General features: G+C 49.7%; 1 long non-coding RNA gene across 2 annotated transcripts; it reads left to right on the top strand.

Moving 5' to 3' along the window:
- The first annotated feature begins 2,332 nt into the window (after positions 1–2,332).
- On the top strand, positions 2,333–5,022 carry LOC115896155. Of its 2 annotated transcripts, none has more exons than XR_004056096.1 (3): positions 2,333–2,722; positions 3,853–3,949; positions 4,972–5,022. It is a non-coding gene; the product is annotated as an uncharacterized LOC115896155 (long non-coding RNA). The 2 variants fall into 2 exon arrangements; XR_004056097.1 differs by having other exon boundaries at positions 3,834–3,949.
- The last annotated feature ends 1,974 nt before the right edge of the window (positions 5,023–6,996 follow it).

The following is a 6,996-nucleotide window of genomic DNA, read 5'->3' as shown; positions in this document are numbered from 1 at the left end:
GCACCTGGCCAAGAAACCCTTATTTAAAAACAGGCCAGGTGCGGTGGCTCACGCCTATAATCCCAGCACTTTGGGAAGCAGAGGCAGGTGGATCACTTGACATCAGTAGTTTGAGACAAGCCTGGGCAACATGATGTAACCCCATCTCTACTAAGTATACATTAAAAAAAAATTAGCAGGGTATGGTGGTGGGCACTTGTAATTCCAGCTTCTCAGGAGGCTGAGGCAGGAGAATCGCTTGACCCTGGGAGGCGGAGGTTGCAGTGAGCAGAGATCTTGCCACTGCACTCCAGCCTGGGAGAAAACAGCAAAACTCCATCTCAAAAAAAACAAAAACAAAAACAGACTCCATTTCAAAACAAAAACAAAAACAAAACAAAACACAAATGTGGTATGGAAATAAAAATAATTACTGTGTTAAACACAGCTTTGTAGAAAATAAAAGACCACTCAAATACAATAAGTTGTCTTTTCAGATGAGTATAATTGTTATTCTTATTTTACAGCTTAAGAAACAGGCTCAGAGAATGTTATTTGATTGGACCGTGTTGCACCTCTGGACAGTGCAGCTGAGATCAGACTTCGTGTGTAACTCCTCTAGCCTACCAGGGTGCCTCTCATAAAGATAAGAAATGTAAATTTGGCCTAATATACAAATTTGCCACAGCAGCACTGGGTCAGTTCTACATACACTACTTCTATGTTCATCAAGGGAAAGCTTATGGGAAAGTGAAAATGTTTCTAGAAGGCGATTGGACACCAGCACATTTGCTTGTTGCCTTTGGGCTCTTCTTCTAAGGCCAACAGTGACCTGTAATTATTGACTGACTTTTCCAATCAAGTGGACAAAATGGTACCAAGGTCGCCAACATCAGAGAAATTCACTTGAGGACCTATGTATGTGCTTTGAAAGACAAAACTGCTTTTGTAAAGGATACTGTATTTCAGAAAAACAGAATCATATTAACAACTAATAACACTGTAAAATGCTGATGTGTTGAATGCTACTTTAGAAAAACACGTTCAAATCTAAGGAAAAAAATCGAAAACTACGTATCTAGCTAGCTAGTTATCTAGAGACATGCTTTCATTCTGTTGCTCAGGATGCAGAGCAGTGGGATGATCAGAGCTCCTGGCCTCAAGTGGTCTTCCTGCCTCAGCCTCCTAAGTAGCCTGGGCCACAGGTGGACACAGTTACACCTGGGTTTTTTGTTTTGTAGAGACAGGGTTTCACTACATTGCCCAGGCTGATGTCATACTTTGGAGTCTCACTGTGTTGCCTAGGCTGGGGTGCAGTGGTGCAATTTCGGCTCACTGTAACCTCCGCCTTCTGGGTTCAAGGAGTGGCTGGGACTACAGGAATGCGCCACCATACCAGGCTAATTTTTGTAGAGACTTAGTTTCACCATGGCCAGGCTGGTCTCGAACTCTTGACCTCAGGTGATCCACCCACCTCAGCCTCTCAAAGTGCTGGGATTACAGGCTTGAGCCACCGCACCTGGCAGAGTACTTTCTTGTTATTAAACAGCCTAACCCAGGCGGGGCACAGTCCCTCACGCCTGTAATCCTGACGACTCTGATGGCCAAGGTGAGAAGACCGCTTGAACCCAGGAGCTCGAAACTGGCCTGGGCAACATAGCGAGACCCCCATCTCTACAAAAATTACAAAAACTAGGCCAGGTGAGCACCGCGCCCGGCCCGTTTTTGTATCTTTTGTAGATACGGGGTCTCGTCATGTTGCCCAGGCTGGTCTAGAACTCCTGAGCCCAAGCCATCCATCCTCCCGCCTCGGCCTCCCAAAGTACTGGGATTGCAGTTTTATTTAGCAGTCCCTCCCTGTTGCACACTTAGGTTTTATTTACTTTTTTAGACAGGGTTTACCTCAGTCTCGCAGGCTGGAATGCTGTGGTGGGACCATAGCTCATTGGAGCCTTGAACCTTGGGGTTCAAGTAGCTGAGGGGCTGAGATAGGGCTACTGAGATAGGGTCGCGCCATGTTGCTAGACTGCTCTTGGTCTGAAGGGATCCTCCCGCCTTGGTCGCGCCTGGCCATATTTTTGTATTTTTGACCGACATAAACACTGCGCTGGGTCTGATTTTGTCAACTACCCTTCTCCAGCAACACACAGGACCTGGAGGGGAGGTCGCGGTTAGCAGGGTCCACTCTCAGAAGACTGCTCAGCTCCCGACACTACCACCACCGTGACGCAGCCGAACGCCCGTGACGTCGCCCCAAGGCCCACCCTTGTGACGTCACCGAAGGCGCGCGCTTGTGACGTCGCGGAGGCCCGTTCCTCACGCGGAGCCAATCGGAACTCGCGGCGGGGCTGCACGTCTTCCAGGAGCGTTCATGCGCGGACTGCTGGCCACAGGCGGCCGAGGGGATGTAACCGGCAGCTGAGCTGGCCAATTGTGTCCGCAAGCTTTGGCCCGGCTGCCGCCGCCCATAAGCTACCGGGAGGAGCTTTACGACTTCCCCGCCTGCAGGGCCGGGTGTAGCAAGGGCCAGACGCGTCACGAGCAGGCGCTGCGCCCCAACCGGCCGGCTCCTGGCGGGCCCATTGCGGAGAAGCTCCTCAATGGCCAGCGGCAGCTGCAGTCCCTGCCCTGCACTCGCCTCACCTGATCCTGGGTACGTGCGTCCCACAACACCTCCTCCAGCCAGGGCCCGAGGACCCCTGGGCGCGTCCCCCGCCACCTGGCGCGGCTCATCCTGGGCAAGGTAGGCCCCCTCTGAGGTTGCCCCGCATTAGGGAGCTGCGCCGCCGAGCTCGACCTCTCAGGGGCCGTTGTAATCGCATTAAGCCTTTTAAACTTTGTAGCGGTGTAAAAGGGGCTAGAAAAAGAAGAAAACATCTTTTTAAAAATATAAGCGATCCGTCGGGCGCGGTGGCCCACGCCTGTAATCCCAGCACTTTGGGAGGTCGAGGCGGGTGGATCACGAGGTTAGGAGTTCAAGACCAGCCTGGCCAGCGTGGTGAAACCCCGTCTCTACTAAAAATACAAAAATTAGCCGGGCGTGATGGCGGGCTCCTGTAATCGCAGTTACTCGGGAGGCTGAGGCAGAGAATTGTTTGAACCCGGGAGGCGGAGGTTGAAGTGTGACGAGATCGCACCACTGCACTCCATCCTGGGCGACAGACCGAGACTTTGTCTAAACAAGTGTGTGTGTGTGTGTGTATGTATGTATGTGTATGTGTGTATATGCATGCGAGTATGCGATCAAGCCCGGGAGGTTGAGATTACAGTGAGCCCAGATTATATAAACGATCAAGCACGGGAGGTTGAGGTTACAGTCAGACGAGATTGCGCCATTGCACTCCAGCCTGTGTGACAGAGGGATACACTGTCTCTAAAAACTTACATACAAGTGAGAGCTTTTCTTCCAGCACTCATGCTCAGACTGAAGAAAGCAACTGGGCCAGGCCCAGTGGCTCACGCCCGTAATCCCATACTTTGGGAGGCCGAGGCGGTGGATCGCTTGAGCTCAGGGGTTCCAGACTAGCTTGGGCAACGTGGTGAAACCCTGTCTCTACAAAAATACAAAAAATTAGCTGGGCATGATGGCACGCGCTTGTAGTCCCCGCTGCTTGCGGGGCTGAGGTGGGAGGATCGCTTGAGCCCAGGAGGTCGAGGCTGCACCTCCTGGGCTCAGGCAATCCTTTTCAGCCTCCCAAAGTGCTGGGATTACACTGTATTTTAATGCTTTTTTTGAAAATGGAAACTTTTACAGGCAATTCACTTCCTTCAAGCTAATGATAAGGAAATGATGCTATTCTGTTTTGTTTTCTGTTTGTGTGTGTGTATGTGTGTGTTTTCTTTTTTGAGACAAGGTCTTGCTCTGTTGCCCAGGCTGGAGTGAGGTGGTGAAATCATGGCTCACTGCAGCGTTGACCTCCGGGCTCAAGGAATCCCTCCCCATCAGCCTCCCCGGTGGCTAGGACTACAGGTGCGTGCTACCATGCTTGGCTAATTTTTTTTTTTGAAATGGAGTCTCACTGTGTCTCCCAGGCTGGAGTGCAGTGGTGCAATCTCGGCTCACTGCAGGCATGTCTCAAAGCCCTGACTTCAGATGGTCCGCCCGCCTGGGCATCCCAAAGTGCTGGGATTACAACTGTCATCACCGTGCCCAGCGATTTTGCTCATTTTGGATCCTATAACTTTTTAAGTTTTTTTTTTTTTTCCCCTGAGATGGAGTCTTGCTTTGTCGCCAGGCTGGAGTGCAGTGGTGTGATCTCGGGACACTGCAACCTCTGCCTCCTGGGTTCAAGCTGTTATGCCCAGACCTTTTATTCCCCGAAAAAGACCACCAGAAGACCAGAGTCAAAGCCAAGCGGCAAGGATCTTTAATGCAAGTTCGAACTTGGTCCCCTCCGTTTTACAACATACAAGAGGGCCCTGAACATGCGTGCGCTTGCCTTTTATAGCCTAATGTAAACAGGACTTGTAAAGTTGCAGAGGAACGAGGAATTTCTCTAGGTTACAGCATTACAATTGGTTAACATTTTAAGTCTATTACATTTAGCAGTTTTTTTATTGGTTCCCGCGCTCTCACAAACGACTGTGCTCTTATCGGGGACTTTCCAGGTGGTGTCTTTCTAAAGTTGAGATATATGGTAGTCTTTGAATTGAGAGATATATGGTGGGGAGACATGTAGTGGGATGAGCCCAGTAAGTTGAGAGACATATGGAGGGATATGTTTATACTGGGCTCAGGAAGTTTGAGAGATATATGGCAAGCACTAGTAATTTAGAACAGAAAAAGAACAAGACAGGGACTTTCACATGCTTGCCTATACAACATCTGAAATCTATAGATAACGTTATCGGGTGGGTCCGGGGTCAACTTGTTAACTAGGCTCAAGGCGCCGCCCGGGCTGTTCTGCCTTTAGGGTCAACTTTTAGCTAGGCTCAAGGCGCCGCCCGGGCTGTCTGCCTGTGGATTTCATTATTTCATTTGATCTCTTTCAGAGCGATTCTCCTGCCTCAGCCTCCCGAGTAGCTGGGACTACAGGTGTGCACAACTACATCCAGGAGTTCAAGGCTACAGTGAGCCATGATATGCCACTGCACTCCAGCCTGGGCAACAGAACGAGACCCTGACTCCACAAATAATAAATCAGCATCATAGGATCTGTACCAGGATACAGGCAGGTGCTATATCCCCACTTTCTTTTTTTTTTTTTTTTTGAGACGGAGTCTTGCTCTGTCCGCCCGAGCTGGAGTGCAGTGGCCGGATCTCAGCTCACTGCAAGCTCCGCCTCCCAGGTTTACGCCATTCTCCAGCCTCAGCCTCCGGAGTAGCTGGGACCTACAGGCGCCCCGCCACCTCGTCTGGCTAGTTTTTTGTATTTTTAGTAGAGACGGGGTTCACTGTGTTAAGACAGGATGGTCTCGATCTCCTGGACCTCGTGATCCACCCGTCGCGGCCTCCCAAAGTGCTGATTTTTTTTTTTTTTGAGACGGAGTCTTGCTCTGTCACCGAGCTGGAGTGCAGTGGCCGGATCTCAGCTCACTGCAAGCTCCGAATCCCTTCACTTTTCATCCTCAACTCTGAGTTGAGTCATCCATCAACTCTGCTGACCTTTACTTTCACTCCCCTTAAAACCATCTGCAGGAACAGCTACTTCACGTAGAAAAGTCAATCTCAGAGGGTTGAGTAATTTGCCCAATTACTGTAAAAGGTAGAGGCTTCAGTTATCACCCAGGTGCATCTGATGCGAGTATTCCCTCTCCACCCCTCTGTGTGGCTTTTAATTTTTTTTGAGGCAGAGTTTCACTCTTGTTGCCCAGGCTGGAGTGCAATGGTGCAGTCTCGGCTCACTGCAACCTCCACTTACTGGGTTCCAGTGATTCTCCTGCCTCAGCCTCCCGAGTAGCTGGGACTACAGGTGCACGCCACCACACCCGGCTAATTTTTGTATTTTTAGTAGAGACGGTGTTTTTACCATGTTGGCCAGGCTGGTCTCAAAACTCCTGACCTCAAGTGATCCACCTGCCTCTGCCTCCCAAAGTGCTGGGATTACAGCATAAGCCATCACGCCTGGCCCCAGTAGTGTATTTTGAATGAGTGAACGAATGGACACTCAAAAAAAGTTAGCTATTAGCATCTTTGTACAAACAATAGGCCTACAGCAAATATCTTTTCCCAAATAAAAAGGAAGTCATCACCACAGAGATTAATTATTTCACCACTCCCAGAAAAAAAAAGACAAAAACTTTTAAAAGAGTGTTTTGTGGACCAAGCACGGTGGCTTATGCCTGTAATCCCAGCATTTTGGGAGGCCAAGGCGGGTGGATCACCTGAGGTCAGGAAGCCTGAGCAACATGGAGAAACCCCCATCTCTACTAAAAATACAAAATTAGCCAGGCATGGTGGTGCATGCCTGTAATCCCAACTACTCAGAAGGCTGAGGCAGGAGAATCGCTTGAACCCAGTAGGTGGAGTTTGTGGTGAGCCAAGATCGTGCCATTGCACTTCAGCCTGGGCAACAAGAGTGAAACTCCATCTCAAAAAAAAAAAAAAGTGTTTTGTGGTGGAGCACGGTGGCCCATGCCTGTAATCCCAATGTTTTGGAAGGCCAATGTGGGAGGATAAATTGAGGTTAGGAGTTACAAACCAGCCTGGGCAACATAGCAAGACCCCTTCTCTACACAAAATAAAAATACAAAATTAGCCAGGCGTGGTGGCACACAGTGTAGCCTTAGCTATTCAGAAGGCCAAGACAGAAGGATTGCTTTAGCCCAGGAATTCAAGTCTACAGTGAGCTATGATTGCGCCACTGCACTCCAGTCTGGGAGACAAAGAAAGACCCTGTCTGAAAAAAATCATGAATGAAATCGTGCTTTGCCCTCTGTTTCTCTGAAATCCTTCTTGCTTTCCTGAGGATGTCAACATCCACATGGATGAGCATGCAATTTGCCTGACTCACCATCCCACGTCTTCCTCAGCTCTGATGACCTTTGCTTCCACTCCCCTGAAGCCACCACAGGTAC

This window comes from Rhinopithecus roxellana, unplaced genomic scaffold, assembly GCF_007565055.1.
Source record: "Rhinopithecus roxellana isolate Shanxi Qingling unplaced genomic scaffold, ASM756505v1 contig5506, whole genome shotgun sequence".
Lineage (NCBI taxonomy): Eukaryota > Metazoa > Chordata > Mammalia > Primates > Cercopithecidae > Rhinopithecus > Rhinopithecus roxellana.
This window is presented reverse-complemented; position numbering and strand designations above follow the sequence as displayed.